The sequence below is a fragment of the Miniopterus schreibersii genome, assembly GCF_964146895.1.
Source record: "Miniopterus schreibersii genome assembly, chromosome: 10".
In the NCBI taxonomy this organism is placed as follows: Eukaryota; Metazoa; Chordata; class Mammalia; order Chiroptera; family Miniopteridae; genus Miniopterus; species Miniopterus schreibersii.
In genome coordinates this window covers 17,175,289-17,194,583 of record NC_138110.1, presented here as the reverse complement: position 1 = coordinate 17,194,583, position 19,295 = coordinate 17,175,289, and the positions used below count along the sequence as shown (strand labels likewise).

At 38.8% G+C, this 19,295-nt stretch overlaps 1 protein-coding gene across 3 annotated transcripts in view; it reads left to right on the top strand.

The window, feature by feature from the left end:
* RAB27B (RAB27B, member RAS oncogene family) overlaps nt 1-19,295 on the top strand; it is a 123,195-nt gene that overhangs the window by 51,200 nt on the left and 52,700 nt on the right. The window contains exon 1 of one of the 3 annotated variants that reach the window (XM_081150158.1): nt 13,367-13,596. The exons of the other annotated variants lie outside the window; for them this stretch is intronic. The gene's annotated coding sequence lies outside the window, so the exon portion shown is untranslated. Of the gene's footprint in view, nt 1-13,366; nt 13,597-19,295 lie in introns of those variants that run through there. 3 annotated transcript variants of the gene reach the window in all.

Below are 19,295 nucleotides of genomic sequence, written 5' to 3'. Positions count from 1 at the left end.
CTCTCAGGCCAAATCCATTATCTTTATATTTTTCTGACATTTTTTTAAAGTTTCTTGCCGAGTGAGTTTATTTTTTTTTCTCCATTAGAAAATACAATTTAGGTCCCCAAATGCAGGGACTGAATAAGCAAACACTGCTCCATGAAAATCATGCATTTCTTCCTCATAAGTTGGGACAAACACATTTTATAGGAAATCATCTGCCCAGAACATCTGAGTTAGCTGCTCCGTCATGACCTATGGGGATAGAAGTGAGTGATATGTTCAGTCCATTGGATTTGCTTGTAAGCTGTGGGATTTCCTTCAGAGATATGAAACACTGCCGCTGCTTCCTTTCCCCCCCCCCAGTGTCCACATCTTGCTCTCTGAAAAGTCACAGTTTTTGAAATCTGTTGACAGCCGGCACAGATAAGCAGTGAATTCAGCCTTAGGTCAAGGAGTGGAACCTGTGGCTGGTGTCTGAATCATCTGCTTGACTCGGAGCTCACCTCTTCTTAGGGAGATGGAGTCTGGGGTGACATGGGGACTGTTGTATATTCCCTTGTGGGGGACATATGAGCCTTTGATTAGAGGAGCCGTCTCTCCTTTTACCTCCTTGTTACACCAGCCACTGTGGTTTCAAGTGTCTGTAAGCATTGGGTTTCCAAATGAAAATGAAAACTAACAGCCTTCTTGGCACTCATATTTTTCCATTCATATTTTTAAGAGCTTATATTTAGGCCTAATTCAAAAATTATTACAGGAATCACCCCAATGAAAATGATCATAATAATGATTCTTTAGTTCAGGCTCCTTTTTCTCCTGTTAAATCACAATGGAAATGTTAAAAAAAGCATGCTTTCTTTTCATCAATCACTTGCAATGTTTCTCGCTTCCAGCATGGCTTAGACATAGAGAATGTGTTAGGAATAACATTGCATTCAGCTGCATGGACCTGAAGAAAAATAAACACTCAGACTTCTGTCAAGGAGGGTAGAAGTAATGGGGGCCTGAAGCAGTGGCTGATGGGGCATATTTTTCTCACTCCCAGCAGTCTCTGATTATTTAATGTACAGTTGACCCTTGAACAACACAGTTGAAAATTCACATATAACTTTTTTTTTAGATATGTCTTTTTAATGATTTCAGAGAGAGGAAGGGAGAGGGAGAGAGAGAGAGAAACATTAATGGTGAAAGAGTCATTGATCGGCTGCCTCCTGAACGTCCCCTACTGGAGACTGAGCCTGCAGTCCAGGCATGTGCCCTGACCAGGGATCGAACCGTGATCTCCTGGATCCTAGGTTGACGCTCAACCGCTGAGCCATGCCAGCTGGGCCACATATAACTTTTGACTTTCTCAAAACTTAACCACTAATAGTCTAGTTGACTGAAAGACTTAAGAGGACATAGGTAGTCAATACATATTTTGTATGTCATATGTATTATATACTATATTCTTAATATAAAGTAAGCTTAGAGAAAAGAAAATGTTATTAAGAAAATCATAAGGAAGAGAATACGTTTACAATATGATATGTATTTATTGAAAAAATCCACGTATAAGTGGACCCACACAGTGTTGTTCAAAGTATATCGAAAAATATTTGCAGTTTGTTCACCCTCAATGTTTCTAAAATTGCTTACTTAATAAACTAGTAAAAAAAAAAAAAGCGCTGGTTGGCCCTGTTTTTATCAAATAGATGTTCTAAGGAATTAAAAGCATTAAAAATACTTTTTATTTTAAAATCTGTGGCTCTTTAATGATTGATTCATATGACTGCTAATACTAATACCAAGTATCTACAGGTTGAAATTCTCACACTAAAAAATGGGTGACTCTCACACAGCCATGCCTATGTACTAGATTTGGATGTTCTTGGCTCTTAACCCAAATATGAGTTGAAATGGGAATGAATGTTGACAGGAACAAATAGGAGCAACAATTATTAAAGTTTAATGCCTCATGATATATTAATCAAAAGCTTTAAAATGTTCAAACCTATCAAAGAAGATAGCATATAAGGAATATAAATACACATCTGAGGACTATATACATGTAATTTTATAACATCTTTCAGATATAAATAGCATAGTTAGATAAGCTTTCAGTATGTTTTGTTAGTTACCATCAAGCTGGGATGGTCAAGTGGATAAGAAACATGACTCATTGACACCATGTTTAAACTAGCCAAAATAAAATGAAAAATTTAAAGAATTATATCAATAGCAATCTGCTGAACGTCAGAAACAAACATTCTAAATCTCTTAAAAACAAACATGAGTAGGTTTAAGCAAAATGAATTTACCAGAAGATAGTAAGCTCATTCTGAAATGCTGAACCACTCTTTGAGGTTTAGTTAAATTAACTGGCATTTAATTTTAATTTAACTTTTCTTGCTCTGAGAAAGCACCCATTATGTACAGCATCTCTGAAAATGAAAAGTCTCTGAATGCTCAGAAAAAAAAAAAGTATTCAGAAGAAAAAAGTCTCTGAATGTTTGTATGGGCACTGACTTTGAGACTAAGTCTTTTCTTGAGGGTTAAACTTTCCTTGTAGGAGTCAGCGACAGCAGGCTTTGTCTCCATCCTTACCTTTTTCCCTAAGAACATAACCTCCTCAGAAACTTGGAACTTTACAGGGGTGATCACAGTCATTTCACCACCCCTCTGAGTCCCCAGCCTTTGACTAAACCAGCTAATTTCTTAACCATCAAGATGCGTATCATTAGTCTGCCAGCTGTGGAAGCAAAACCATTATTATATTACCATTGTTATATTAATGGTGAATGTATATCGGTAATGATACCTTTGTGGACTTTAAGCACCACCTATATGTCTTGCTAGTGATGTTTTAGTGGTTTTGTTCTTAAACATTCCGTGGGAAAATGACCAAGTTTACCAAGCCCTTCATCTGCACTCGCCCTCACAGATGAGTTCTGAAAATGGGACACCTCCGGGCTGGGGTGGGAGGGGGGACGCAGTGTGAAAACCGCTCCTGGCTGAGCTGGGGGAGAAAAGAAATCAGAAAAGAAATGAGACCTTAACATGTGCTTCATCCCTTCGTCACCACAGGGGATATTATGTGTCTCTGAACACAGGGATATGTGGGGCTTGGGCTTGGCCTTTTCCATCTCATTCTTGGCTCCAGTCTATTTCTATCTTTAAAAAGATGAGTTAATTTTGCACCAATTACATGCTTAGCATTGATTTAAAAATTAACCAAATGCCAGAGGAATTTCCACCATAATAAAAGTAAGACATCCTGTAAGAAAAAAACAACTTTGATGAAATATTATGTAATTATAAATCTTTAAATGTTGTTCGCTGTTTACTAATTAAGATACCGTACGTACTTTGTACTCATCTGAATAAGCTCAGAAATGCTGTGGTAACAAACAATGCCCATATCTGAGCAGTTTATTTCTTATTCACCAATAGTTGAGACGACTCCTCAGGGCAGCTGGCCTCCGCATACTGGCCTAGCATTGTGGGGTCACACATCAACCTGTTCAAACAGCCAATAAACTGGTTGACATGCTTTAAAAATATATTATTTAGCCCAGCCAGTGTTGCTCAGTGGTTGAGTGTTGACCCATGAACTGAGAGGTCACTAGTTCGATTCCCAGTCAGGGCACATGCCTGGGTTTTGGGCTCAGTCCCCAGTAGGTGCAGAAGGCATCAGATCAATGACTCTATCATTGATGTCTCTGTCTCTCTACCCCTCTCCCTCTCTCCCTAAAATCAATAAAAACATATTAAATATATATATAATTTATAATTGATTATGCAGTCCTTTACTGGACAACCTAAATCGACTTATCTTTTCTAATCTATAGTCAGAAATGTAACATGATCATCATGTGTACAAACACATGTACATATACCTTCCCATTTTCAAGATGATACACTGAATACGCAATTAAATAACCCCACCTCAGTAACTTAACAGAATTAACATTAAATATTAATTAAAATAACAGCAAATATGAAAAGTAATCAATTAATATCTAGCTGTAATAAACTATTAAAATAGTCTTTAATAGACCAGGAGCTGTGACAAATTGCTGAGATGATGGCAGAGGGGAAAGGTGCAATGCAGGGTCCCCAGAAAGACTTTTCCTATGGAAAGATAATTATTAGAACAATTAGTACATGGTACAATCTTTTGAGTGAAATTTTCCTATTTAGAGAAAAACATTGGCTTAATCCACTGAGGTTTGGAGTGATTTACTACAGTACGTTATTACAATAAAAGCTTAACTAGTACCAAAGTAAAAACCAAGCGTTTGGGTGCAAGACCACTGAGAAATTCGTCAGTTGAGCAAATGTAGCTGATTATAAAATAGTTATTCAGTTCAGTACAATTCCACATTTATTGGGTACCAACATGCCATATAAAACACTATTCAAAACTAAAGTATAAATATTATTAACTAGCTCCTACGGTAAGATTAATTTCTTGGAAAATTGGGATATTTTTTTAAATTGCTCTGGAGGGTACATTCATGCCCATTCGTGCACAGATAATGATATTTTGGATTATACTGATGTTTAAAACATTTAAGAAGTTAAGTTTTACTATTAAGAATTTAAGTCAGTGTTATTTCATTCTTCTAATTCTCCATCTTTTCAGCATTTGTATACATTGAAGTTTTGAGAATGGTTGATCTGAAAATGCTATTGAAAATATACCGTTAAGAACATGTAAACAACTTCAGAATACGCAATAGAATAAGTGCCCACATGTACCCCACGTGGAGGAGGTGAGGGTTGGGGGGAGGGGTTAAAAAGATGATGGTGTTTCCTTTAAGGGGTGGATATTTAAACCTAGTGTATGTTTGTTTTTTTTAGAGGCAGCTTTATTGAAGTACCGCATGACTGATATACAATAAACTGCACATAGTTAGTGTATACAATTTGATATGTTTTGACACATGAATATACTCATGAAACCATCACCACAGTCAACACAGTGAACATAAACATCATCTCTAATGTCTCCTTCTGCCCATTTGTAATCCCTTCCCAATCCCTGTTCACTTCGGTCAAATTAAACTTTCAGGCCCATTGTCAGGGCTGTCACTTACTAGGCGCCCCCAAAATTTGGTTGAACAAAACCTAATTCTAGGGAATCCTGTGCTTTCTTATTTAATATTGTTACCAGAAATACCTATCCAAGTATGTTGCGGGCATGCAACTCTATGAAGTACCTACTAGTAGTAGTAGTACTATCATTATTATCTCTTTTATACAAAAGGAGGAACAAGGGATTAGAGAGATGATGAAAATTATCTGAACTAAAATGATTCTGAAATTCAAATTCAGGACCTCAAAACGTTTGTAGGTGCTCACTAAATACCTGTTGAAAGAATGGTTAAAAGAGTGGAAAAACCTTGTGACCGCCCCCCCCCCCTCAAGGTGTAAACTCCTTAAGGCCAGGAGTCATGGCTTTCATATAAATTTTGGCTCTTAGTTTATTTTGTTCATTAGATTCCACATATATGTGAAGTCATATGGTATTTATCTTTCTCTGACTGGCTATTTCACTTAGCATGATACTCTAGAGGTCCATCCATGCTGTTGCAAAAGGTAAGATTTCCTTCTTTTCCATGGCTGAGTAAGTACTCCATTGTGTCAATGTCCCACAGCTTTTTTATCCACTCATCTAGTGATGGGCACTTGGCTACTGTAAATAATGCTGCAGTGAACATAGGGGTGCATATAGCCTTTTGAGTTAGTGTTTTGGATTTCTTCAGATGTATCCCCAGAAGTGGAATCACGGGGTAGTTCCATTTTTAATTTTTTGAGGAACCTCCATACTGTTTCCCATAGTGGCTGCACCAGTCTGCACTCCCACTAGCAGTGCACGAGGGTTCCCTTTTCTCCACACCCTCGCCAGCACTTGTTGTTTGTTAATTTATTTATGGTAGCCATTCTGACAGGTGTGAGGTGATATCTCATTGTGGTTTTAATTTGCATCTCTCTGATGATTAGTGACATTGAGCATCTTTTCATATGTCTATTGGCCATCTGTATGTCTTCTTTGGAGAAGTGTCTGTTCACATCCTTTGCCCATTTTTTATTGGATTGTTTGTTGGGTGTTTTTGGTGTTGAGTTGTATAAGTTCTTTAAAAATTTTGGAAATTAACCCCTTCTCAGGTGTATCATTTGTGAATATGTTCTCCCACTCGGTGGGTTGTCTTCATTTTGTTGATGCTTTCCTTTCTTAAACTTCAGATGGGAGAGCAGGTACTCCACATAGACATTCCCTCAATCCTTATATTTCAACCTCGTTCCCGCCCAGTACTTTTTACAGTACCTCATGCCTCCAGTAAATCAGTCACTCTTCTCTGTGTCCCTGGTCAGGGACTTTCCTCCACTCTGATAAAGAAGTGACCATACTTTCTCTTTCCTAGCTTCAAAGTTCCTGTCGTACTTTCCTCTTGCTTTTGTCCTTAAGGGCCAATGCTTCTCTTATTTTTTAAAGATATGCATGGGAGGAGACCCACACACAGGGAAGGGATCTGAATGCCTAATACGGAAAGATGGCTTTATTTACCACATTTTACAGGTGGAGAAACGCAGGACAATGAGTTCTTATTGTGGTATCTGCATTCTGATCATATGTCTTTTATCAGTTCTAAAACATCTCCTCTCTCAAGACTTGCACCAAATACATGACTATAAAAATAAACTGTTTATAATTTATATAAAATAAGTTAAGTACTTCTAACAAAAGCATATGCTTTATATGAAGTGTGCGGAAATTTTCTGTCATTCATTCAATCTACAGTAGTAATGAAAGTTGTAGCTAAAAATTCCATAGAATAAGGACTTATGTGGTGGTTATGGATTGACCCATGTTTCAGGAGGTATTGTATGGCTGTGGTACTCAGAATGTTCATGTCATTTTGGAAACAGGACATTTAAATATATACTAGAAATATAATAAAAATTCATATGGGTTTATAAACTTTTACCATATTGATGATAAAAATAGAATTATTTCTTAAGACAGCATTATTTCTTGAAAATATAGTTTTAAAAAGTAATCATTTAGCATGGAATTCTTTGTGATCACCAAATCTTCATTTACTAATTGTTATTTTTGCAAATTATCTTTAAACACATATGTATATATGTGTGTGTGTGTGTGTGTATATATATATATATATATGGCAACATCATTTCCCAAATTATATCTTAAAAAGATGTTGATCTTATATTGGTATCATTATAGATCTTTTATGGTACATTCATAAAAGTACTTTAATTTGATCAAAAAATATTTGTGGGAAAAAACATATTTGCCTGAAATTATATCAATCAATGTTAGCCTGAATGCTTGCAAAACTGATCTGAAAGTTGGTTAAAAGGCAGGCAAAGGAATTTACAAAATAATTATTCCTCAGTTGTATGACATGAAAATTTGAAGTGTTGGCAGTTAAAAGGTAACAAAAGTTGTGAACAGGAACACTGTGTTTTAGTAGCATATTTTGGAAAAGTGAAGGAACCACCATATATACATTTATACTTATATGGTAGGTGCATCCGACATTTTATTTTGTAGCTCACTATAAAGCTAACATTAAGCAAATATATATACATATATATATGTAAACTATAAATATAAATACATGACTATACTTATGTTCACACAGTTATATATGTTGATATGACTGTATTTATGCATATGTATTTCATTACATTCTCTCCTCTCTGTTTGGTTTTTAATACGGATTTATTTCTCCTTAATCAACTTCATAAGCTGATTAAGCAATTTTGTAATTGTAATTATGTCCATAATTATAGCTTTTTTACTGTTAGTATTTATAAAGGGGTCTGTCACTCTTCATAGACAGAGTACTGGCTTACCAACTACTGTGGCTTCTTTGCAAGTCAGGGCCTGCATAACAGCTATATACAAACATTACTCATGAAACATTTGATTCTTTCCCATAGAATGTTCCTTTAACAGAAAGAATTAGACTAAGTCTCAGTCATTTCCATGCAAAGTCACAGTGTGTGTTTGTTTCACATTCTAAGAAACTGAGGCAAAATGAAGTTAGCAGTGGGTAGGTTAAGACCTCATCATAGAATAGATGCCCTACATATAATTATGTGAACAAGTCCACTTTGGCACCTAGAATAGGTCTGGATATGCTCCCCACTTAAAGTAATTTGCTAGTGTAACTTCACTTAAGCCTATATATCTCTTGAAGTATTATCTTTAAAAGTAGTTACTAAAACCTAGCATGACCTGGAAGTCCAGTCTTGTGACTGCTAGTCATGCTCTGGGGTTTCCTCAAATTGGGGAGGAGTTGATTTTTATTTGTGATTAGACAGACTTCACATGAACTGAAAATTAGCCGAGGGCGGAGGCAGACCCGTGCATGACCACCTGGCAACGCCTTCCCTGCAATCGCAGGAGAAGGGTGAGTTGGGAAACCTCTGGCCTCATCACTGTGTGGTTCGAGGAGGTAGACAAGATGGCCATTTTTAAGAGTACTGTAATTTGAAGGATGAAAAGCAGTTAAGTCAATGGCGCATGTCACAAAGGACAAGAGGGAAGAAACCAAGTCTGTTTCTTTGGTAAAGCTTTAAAGTGCTCCTTTTCTCTTAGAGCACCTTACAGTTTTCCTTCATGGTCTCCACTTTATTCACTGTTTGCCAGTATCAGTCACGTCACTTGATAAATGCTTATTGGATGAATAAATGACTGTGCAACCCTCTCAAATCTATCTTTTTAATTTACACCCCAAATTCACTTTTTTCATTGCTTATAGGCTATTATGCAAAAAACATAGGCAAGTACTTTAATAAATTGCAATGTTTTCTCTACTGAACAAATATCTTTTGTTTTCCTATGTATATTTAAAAAACTACTTTAAAATTAGTTTTACATGTCATAGTTTGTGTTTTTTTTTTAATGGTGTTAAAGTGCTAATAAACTAGCACAGATCTCCTCCTAAGCCCCAATCCCCACAGGAAAACATTTCACTTTTCTAGAGGTTGTTTTCTTTATTGCACTTACTTACACATTTCAACATGGTTGTTTATCCTGCTATTCCTTTATGTAGCAATCTCACACATTATTTATTGATACTATGTTATAATAACTGAGGGCTTAGTTCCCTTACATACACATATACAGGTGACCTTCCTTATTCCCACCCTGTGCATATTGTTTATTATAGTTTATGGTTACTCTCTTGTCAGTGTTCCCATTTCTCTGATTACATCTATATCTTAATGAAGTGGTATATTATCATTATGTTTTCTCTCATAATTTTTTGTTTGTCCTGCAGTTATAATACCTTTTTTTTTCAGTTTGTTTAGTATACTTTGTACCTACTGTAAATTATTTACAGATGTCCCTAAATATTTCAAATTGTAAGTCAGAATAGTATAACTGCTATCTATAACAAATAGCCCAAAAAATCTCAGTGGTTTTACATGGTGTAAGTTTATTTTTTGTTCATGTCACAGTCTAATATGTGGCAGCTAGGGTTTATATGGGACACAGCCATTCAGTGTCACAAATTTTTTTCATCTTGGGGCTGTAATGTCGTCTAAGGTCTCAGAACTCCTCACTGAGGCTTTGTGTCTGGATGCTAATAAAGAGAGAGGAAAGCGTAGAGGATCTCACAGGTCATTTTATGGGAATGGCCTGGAAGTGGTGTACGTCACTGCTACCCACATGCCACTGGCCAGAAGTCAGTTACATGCCTCCTACCTGCAAAGGGCTAAAAAATGAAATCTAGTGGGGTACTTAGGAAAAAGAGAACATGGAATTGGGTGAGTACTTCTAGTCTCCATTGCACACACAGTTATCAATAATCATTCAAATGGGCACGTGCATCAAATAATTATTTTCTCTCTCTTTTTTTCTTGGAGACTTTCCTACTGCAATCCATCCTTCTGTTTATCTCTAGGCCTGCTTCACAAATGTTGCTCTGGAGAATTCACTTGACTTTCTCCTGTGTTGGTTCTGCATTTCCTGGGTTCCATCTTTTCCTCTTTCTTGATTTATAAGTTTGTTTTGGGGACACTTCTTTAAAAATGGTATGAGAAGTACATGTTTGAATCCTTGCATGTTTGAACATATCTCTAACCACACTTAGCTAACATTTTGCCTGGGTATACAATTCTAAGTTCAAAATATATATATTTTTTAAATGTGAAGACATTTAAGAAATCTTCTCAATCTATTATTGTTCTTGAGAAATCTAATGCAATTTTTATTCTGTTCCTTTGCATGTGATCTGCTCTGTGTTTCTGGAAGATGTTTTAGGTTGTCCTCTGTATTCCTGGGCTTCTAATGTTTCAGAATGATGCATTTTGGTTTGTTTAATTAATTTATCTATTTATTCTCCTGGACTGTTAGTGGAACTTTTGATTAGATTCAAAGATTATTTTTGCATTATTTCTTAAATTAATTTTTTCATTCCTCTCTGGATAAAAAAAAAAAAAAAAGAAAAGAAAACAATCTTTTCTGGAACTCTCTGGGATTTCCATTAGTCAGAAAAATTTTCCTTTTCTCCAATTTTCTATTTTTATAGCTTTTTGTTCTATTTTCCTGAAGATGTTTTCAACCGAATCTTCTAACCCATCTGTTAGATTTTTAAATTTTGGGGTATATTTTCAATTTCAAGAGTTTTTTCCTGTCTTATAGATACATTTTAAAAATTCATTTTCTGTAGCAGCAGAGTAAAAAATGCATGTGTTTAGCTTATCTTGTTAAGCCACAAATTACTCTAGTTTACTTTCTCCAGAAAATAAACCTCCAGTCTCCTGGAGGCTGGGCTGAGCAGATGGAGGAAGTTAGAGCTGGCTGATTGTGTGGCAGTGGGGAAGGAAACTTTGCGTTCAAGCATTCTGTACACAGACATCTGACCAAACCCTGCTCACCCCACCAGCTGGCCTCCTGCAATGGTGGTGTTTCTGCCTCCTAGGCCTGAGCCTCCCAGGGCTACGCAGGGAGAATTGCTTATGGGTATGTGGTGGATTAACCCAAGCCTCCATCTGACTTAGATTCTTCCAACCATCTATTGCAGTTTATTTTGTTTTTTTATTGCTCCTCTCCCTTTTATTTGTCTTCAAGATTTAATGACACTTAAAATATCCATTCATTCTCGTGTTAGGGGAGTTTGGGGAAGGGGAGCTAAAACACATGTGATCAATTTGTCACTTTTCTCTAGAAACCTCCCATGTACTGTTTACCTTGGTGCTATAGTTATTGCATGATAAACCTACTGGCAGAAATTACATCTATTTGATTTGTGCTACATCAACTTCAGGGACAGGAAGGCTTTTATTTTTTATTATGTCACAAGATGTTGTCACCTTGTTTTCACTGGTTTCCCGGGGTCTTTTACTCTGCTCGACCTCTGTTCAAAGTGTCCTTCATAAAGTGGCCAAGAGTCCTTTCTTTCATGTTCTCCCAGCCGCCTTTCCCCCTCAGCACCCCTTTTCAGAGGGAAGGGAAAGTTCATCACTCTGAAGCAGCCGAGCAGCATCACTCTGTAACAGGAGTGCCTGTGAGCCTCAGAACCTGAAAGACAGGACTTACTCGGCCAGTGACTGCAGGAGAGCTGTCCCTGTAAGAGTTGACCCTACCAGGCAGCTGACACACTGATCTAGGGGACGGTGACAAGGAGAGCAAGCCCTAAATCTGTTAGACTTTCTCACAGCAGGAACTTTTCCTAGATAGTAGGGAAGCAAAATTATAGAGTGACCATCATGAGCCCTGCCTTCAGGATGAATGGATCTGAGTTCTATGTTTATGGACCTTCACGAGTCTGGGCACTTTGTTAGGACTTTTTAACCTCAGTTTCTTCATTCTTAAAATGGGGACAATAAAAATGATAGATGACTTGGCTACTTCAAAGCGATGCTGTGAAAGTCGATTGAGATGATCTATGGGCAAGGGCTTTATAAACTCTACTGCATACAGGAAATAATAGCTGTTCGGATTAATGTGAGTGAGCACATGAACTAGGTAAGTACAGATTATCATTGTATAGTGCAGAGCATTATTTTAAATTAATGTGCTATGAAAAGTGAAATAAATTCAAGGTTGTTATGTTTACTCTTTTATCTCTTTACAGGCGCAGGGCACACACTTGTTATATACTTAGATATTGCTGATGGATGCAAAATAGATTTACCACAAATATAGATTCCCATCATATCTATTCTGAAAATCTACATCCTGAACCTTCTGTACTTTCTCCTGGTAGATCAGAATAATTTGTATGAATTGGAACTTGCTTTGTGAGAATGAAGCAGATAAACGCTACCAAAGTAATACATTTAGCCAACACATGCATAGCATTTTCTGTGCCACACACTGTTCTATGCACTTTACTGATATAAACTCATTTACTCACAACCCAACAAAGGCATTTTAATACCCCCATTTTCAAGATAAGAGCATTGAGGCACAGGAAGGAGAACTTATTTTCCTAATAGAATAGACAGATTCTTGCGGGATCCACACTCTTCTCCACTACCTCGCTATTGTTCGTGCTTCGCTTTGGTTTGGGGGAAAAGGAATTCTCCCGCAGCATTTCTCTGGGAGATGCTTCCTAGCTGCTTCTCTAAGGCACCCTGTCGGAACTGGGTCAAACACTTAAAATTTAAGCATTCATCTCCTTGTTGACCAACATGAGTACAAGCAACAGGTTCGGAACTTTAAATTTTTCTTCATGGAGGAAGAAACCAGCTGCCATCGGATGCATGTGGCCTTGGATTCTTACCTTTACCATCAGCCTGGAAACGAGGGATGTGAGTCTGTCTGAAACGTGAGCTCAAGAGAGCCAGCCAGGATCTCTGTTGTGGACAATTACAAAGCGTCTAGGACAGGGTGTGACACACAGTAGGTACTTAGTGTTTGTTCAGTGAATGTGTGTTCTGATTTTGTTTGATCTCATAGACAGAACATCCATTTAGTAACCTCCTGATCTCTGGAGTGCCTAGGAGGCAAAGATTAGCCTGGTGCATACTGATTAATGGATTCATATCTACAGATCCTCACTTCTCAAACATGAATTTCCAACTGCCCTTCCATCTCCCGAGGCTTTGCCTGCTCTCCACCGGCAATCGCTCTCCCGCGCTCTGTAGTTAATGAGCCATCCCAGCGGGGGGAGAAGGCAGCGCGTTGGCAGCGGTTCTCACAGCGCCCTGGGCGCTTTCAATAAAAGATATCAAAGAAAACACGCGAAAATAAAGGAATAAAAACGGGCTTGAAGCTCCACGGAGGAGAATTTCACCGGGAGCCAGGCGCGCTTGAGTCACCGCCGAGCTTGGCCCGGGCGAGCTCCGCACGTCCGCGTCGGGCGGGAGACACGCCTCCTCCTCGCACAAGCCTCCGGATCCACGCGGCCGTGCGGGCCGGGGGCGGTGCCACAGTCCCGCCGCCCGCCGTCCACGCGCGCGGAGCCTGCCACCGAGCCAGAGCCACAGGTTGGAGCAGCGAGGAGCTGCCCCGTGATGGTCGCGCTGTAGAGCGGCCCCCGCGCCACCGCTGGGGTGGAAGCCGGGAGTCCCGGGCTCGGGAGGGGAAGGAGCCTCGGAAACCGGACGCCGGAGCGCGCTCGGCGAACTTCGCGGGCGGTGAGCGGGGGAAGCCGGGCCGCGGGGAAGGGGGCGAGGCGGGGGCGCGGGGCGGCGGGCGCGCGGGCCCGGGCGGGGCGGGCGGGCGCGCGCCTGGAGCCCGGCGCGAGTGGGGGCGCGCGCGCCGGGGCGTCGGAACCCGGCCGGCTGGCTGGGCTTTGCTTCGGTGTTTGCCTCTCACGCGTCTGGTGAGGGTGGAAGCTGGGCACCGCGGTCCCAATGTCCTTCCACCGGCATCGCAAACGACGGTCGAGTAATAATAATGGTGGTGATCCCGGCGACAGCGTGTTTGGAGTTTCATTTTAGGAGAAGCCCTTCAGCCCGGCGAGCCCGGCGAGGGAGCGCGCAGTTCCTCGCAGGGTCTCCCGTGAAAGAGCCGCAGAGGAATCGGAAGCGATTTCTGTCTTCCAGTGTTTGGCTCAGCTTTTTTCCCCCTCTCTCTCTCCAGATTCTGATCGAAGTGTTGCAGCAACTAGGGTGTGAGCAAGTGTGTTGGTTCAAGTGAAACAGTCTATTAGCTTCCAGGAGTTTCCCACCCAATACATGATCTGAAAACTATTGAGGCAGGTGACATGTAACTAGGCAGTAAAGCTAGAGGCTGCCTTCCTAGGAAACATGTATGTTTGGTTAAAGTCACACACCTATCACATGTTTACTAGGCTTTCATTTCAAGATCTAAAATTAAGGGTATAAGATTGTTTAAATGGGTTACTTAAGCCCCAAATTAATAACATGCAGTTTCAGGATTATTAGCAACAGAATTATTATTTAACATAATAGCTATGAATTTTGATTTAGTTATGTTTAAAAGTAGAATGTGTGCTGTTTTTAATATTTAGTTATATTCATGCATATTCAGTATTACATGTATATATTATATATTACATATCTATATATCTATATATCTATATATATATCTATATATCTATATATTACATGGTTATATAGTCCTAAATGTGAAAAGGTAGCAGAAAAGATAGACTTCAGCATTATAGCCTCAGGTATTTAAGTTTATTGAATTTTCAAGTTACTCTAAAGTTCAAATTATAATATGAAGTGAGAGCCATTCCTCCTAAGTATTTTTCATAGTTTTCTAACATAATCCTCTGCCCAGATGGGATCAATCCTTCTTGAAGGCAAGAGGGAGTTCTTATGGATGACCAAAAAAGGGCCTTCTTCACAGATGGCTTGGTATTAATGAGGCTTTTCTGCTTAAGAACTGACTGTGGCCTCCCATGAATATTACTATCATTGATTGCAAAAGGAAAATAAAACATTGCAGATGAAACTGGATGAGCCTGTTCTCATAGCTGCCAAGAAGGAATAAAGGGAATCTGTCATATGTGAGCAAACCACAACTTTCTCATAGGCCATTTCTGGAACAGGACTACTTGGCCTCATACGGAAGGTAACCCTAGGATAATTGATCATCTCAGTGCCTTGGCACACCAGCTTTTACCAAAAGTATCTGCTGGTGTCTGAGCTGCTTTTCATGTATTTACTACTCTTCTGGAAAAGTGAAGTCACCTAAAGCCCCAGGTGGCTCAGAACAGAAATCTGCTCTTTTCCCACCTCACTCTGGGGAATTTTGGGTTAGTTATTGTTTTAATTTTCAGATTAGCAGAGCATGAAATGTAGACCAACTATTCACATAAAACTCAGCTCACAGTTAATCCAGTTTCTTGAGTTGATTCATCAAGGCAGGTTAACCAATAGTTCAGCTCTTGAGCAAGTAATTGTAATGTGGAGGTGCAGGAAACAATTACAGTAAAAACCAGACAGGACAAACAAGTTGTTTTCCATGTCAAATATGTCAATTTCTTAAGACGGAGGCTAAAAGGAGATGATTTTCCACTCATTATTAGGTGTATAAGGAGCTTAAGTTTATTATGTAGTTGTAGAAATAGGAATATCACTAAGGGCAATAAAACCCTATTGTAAACCCCATAAATGGAGTTGAGAGTATTAGTTCCCCATAACTGGAGTTGAGAATATTACTTACTTTGTTTCATGCCTTTTGCAATCATTATTCATGTTCCCTGAATATTAACCTTTTCGCCTAGGCCCTCCTTACATGAAGAAAACTTGTGTAGAGTGCTACTAATGAGAATAATACCCTGTTTAGCAAACAGCTAAAAAATGTCTTCAATTAGACACCTAAGTCTATAAATAAATTAGCAATTATGCATGCTTCAGTGCTATTAAAAATATTTAAACTATAATCATGAGAGTGACCTGGGATGGGGAGGGAGGCTCTGTATGAGTCAGTGGTCAGGGAGAGCCTCAGCAAAGGTCATCTTTTTAAAATGTCACCATGGCCTCACTGAAGAGAAGGTATTATAGGGTATCCAGAGTAGACGAGAGAGCGGTTAGGAGGCTCTTCCAGTAGACCAGAGGTGACAGTGGCATAAAACAGGTGGAAACAGTGCTTCTAGAGAGAAGTGGATAGATTCAGGAAATATTTGAAGGCGGAGAGAACAGGACTTGCTGACTCATTGGATAAGGGGTGGGGATGAAGAAAAGGAAGAACCAGAATGATCACCAGTTTTTTTACTGAAGATGCTGGGTAAATGGTAAAGCCATTTCCTAAGATGGATAAGAAAAATTGAAAGGAGAATGAATAATTCATTTCCAGCCCTTTTTAGGTATCCAAGGAATCCAAGTGGAAATGTCAAACTGGACTTTCGGATATAAGAATCTAGAATACTTGTGAGAAGTCATAGGCGAACAGAGAAAGTTGGGAATCAAGTGCCCCTGAAGGCTATTTAGAGCCATGATCTTGAGAACATCATAGGAGGGAGGGAGAGAGGGAGGGAGGGAGGGAGGGAGGGAGGGAGGGAGGGAGGGAGGGAGGGAGGGAGGGAGGGAGGGGAAGAGAGAGAGAGGGTGAGGGAGAGAGAGAAAGTAGAGCCCTAAGAGCCAAGTTCTGTCTTTTCTAACACTGAGATATCTTGCATAGGAGCCAGTAAAAAGGCAGCATAGTGGGAGGTAAACCATAAAAAAGTGTTGTCATGGAACCTAAACTAGGAAGAGTTTAAAAAAAAGGGGAAGGACAACTGTGTCAGATGTTGTAGGACGAGTGAGGTGAGGACCAGGATTGCAGGTGGCAATTTGGAATCATTGGCAGCTTTGATTGGAGGTGGAGTTCTTAAAAACAAGGAGTTGAGATAAACTAACTTTAAAAAAAATTGTAATTAGCATGTCACATTATCCCAAGAGAGATACCACCAGAACTATTCATAATACTACATAGAGACTTTAATCAAAGGTTTTAAAAAATGGATTGTAGAATGGATGAAAAAAGGAACACATAATTAGAAATACTTACAAAGGTGTTAAATGAGCTATAAGTATAGTGTGAGGAAGAGTGAAATCCGGAGTGAGCTGAAACCTGGAAAAAATGCTCATGCAAGCCAAAAATTCTTCTAGTGTTGTCTAGAGCAAAGTAGTGAATAAAGAAGTCAGTGGCTGTGGGAGAAAATGTTATTACTCAGTGTCTATTGCTTTCTTCTTTTACTGAGAAGAAGAAATGTTCAAAAACAGGAAGGATAAGACAGCACTAAAAGAAAATGAAAATCCAAGAAAGATGCGAAGTTATTGTGACCGCAAGCAACTTCTTTAAGTGGAAAAGAATAATGGCGGGGGCAGTCAAGAGGACCTGTCTAAGGAAACAGTATTTTAGTTGAGACATGAAGGATGTCTGGGTGCCAGTCTGGTGGAAAGTTGGGAGAGAACAATCCAGACAGAGCAAAAGCATCTGCCAAGTTCCCGACCTGGGAAAGAGCTTGGTGCATTCAGCGAGCTGGCAGAAGAGTTTAGAGAGTGGAGGCCAGACAGTAGAGGACACAAGGTAAGGACAGAAAGACCACTTGGGAAGTCATAAGTGCAGTACTCCAAGATTTAGTTGTAGAGATGGCTTATACTGGGAGTTGGACTACATGACCTTCATGCTTTCTTCCAAAACTGTGATCCTACAAATACAAGAACACAATTTGTTTGATGTTTTATAGTTATTCTAGATCACAAATTTAGAGATAATAGTGAAAGTGTAGTTAGAATGCAGTTGTAAAAAAATATCAGATCAAAGTAAATTAGGGTGTAGCTGCTTATAAATCAAATGTCTAATATCCAGAAATGCAGGAAGAAACTTTTTTTAGTAGGTAAAACTATAATTAAGGATATCAAGTCTCACCCACATATTTTTGAGAAAAATTTCAGAGAAGGCTGATTAGATGTCATAAATTAGTAAGATTTACATCAAAACATTAAGAAGTCCATCACTAATAAAAGACTGTTAGTGCTGAGTAATATAGTTATGAGTATGACATTTAGTCTCCATAAAGCTCGATTTTCTCCTGTGTGAAAGAAAAGAAAATGTTCATTATTTTAATATCCTTATTGCCTAGGTTTAGACCTGGGTAACTTACATTTCTTGCTTCATGTTTAATTACTTTCTTTTTTTCTCTTTATTTTCTTTTCTCTCTTCCTTCCATTTATGTACCTATTTACCCATTTAGGTAGGTAGGTAGATAGAGATATCTATATATATACACACACACACATATATATATACACATACGTATACATGTATATGCACACACAGAGATAAAAAAGAGAAAGAAAAACATATAGACTATATAAAAAGGGAAATTTTCATTTTAAAAGGCTTAGGGGAAAAGTGCAAGATTTTATTTTAGTCTTCTTTTTGTAACACACAAATTTATTTTTAATTATAGTGATCTTGGGATCCCTATATGTTTTCTTGTTGCTTCTCTCTTTTACTTGCTCAGAAAGATGAAACTGTGTACTAAATCTAACCTGAGGGATACACCAGAACAAAAAATAATTAGAAAAAGCAAAATTGCTTTGTATTCTATTTGCCCAAACTAACCTAGTCAGGACCTCACAGACAGAGAAGTTTGTTAAAAAATTTTTTTCAGTTCTTGTGGTCTGTTATTCAATATACTCCTTTCATAAACAAAATATACTGTTGATAAAAGTTTTGGACATGTCAAAATATTTAAAATATAGAACAAAATTAGATTTCCAAAGAGGAAAAGGAAAATTAGCATCTCTTGGTGCTTAAAAAGAAGTGGAAACCTTTTCCAAGATCAAATTTATATGCATATATGTATAACCAATGGACTCAGACAATGCTGTGGTGAAAACCTGGGGTGGGAGGTGGGTGCAGGGTAGAAGGGGTCAGTGGGGGAAAAGGAGGGACATCTGTAATACTTTCAACAATAAAGATAATTTTTTTTTAAAAAAGAGTGTAACTGAATGCAGGTTTGGCTGCCTGCTGCAACAAAAGCCAAGCTTATGAGACAGGTGCTGGAGAGATGGAAAGTGGTTTATGCAAGTGCTGGCAAATGAGAAGAAGGGGACTCTCGTCCCAAAGTCCATTTCTCCATCTCAGTACAGGCAGAGGTTTTTATAAGGAGGGAGAGGGAAAACAGAACAAATAGATCAAGGGAGGGGAGTGAGAGTTCTCCATTGAGGGGACTATGTGCAGACCAGATCATTCTCTTCTGATAAGAACCTGAAACTGATCAAGTGATGGTCTGGTGTGCATCCTCCTGGTTTTGGCTTGAAGGTCAGCAAATTTCCCAGAGCTGGAATGCCTGAAAGTCATGCTTTTTGACCCCCTACAGTTTTTCATGCTCTTAAAGTTTGAGTTTTAAAGTAAACTTAGGATAGGA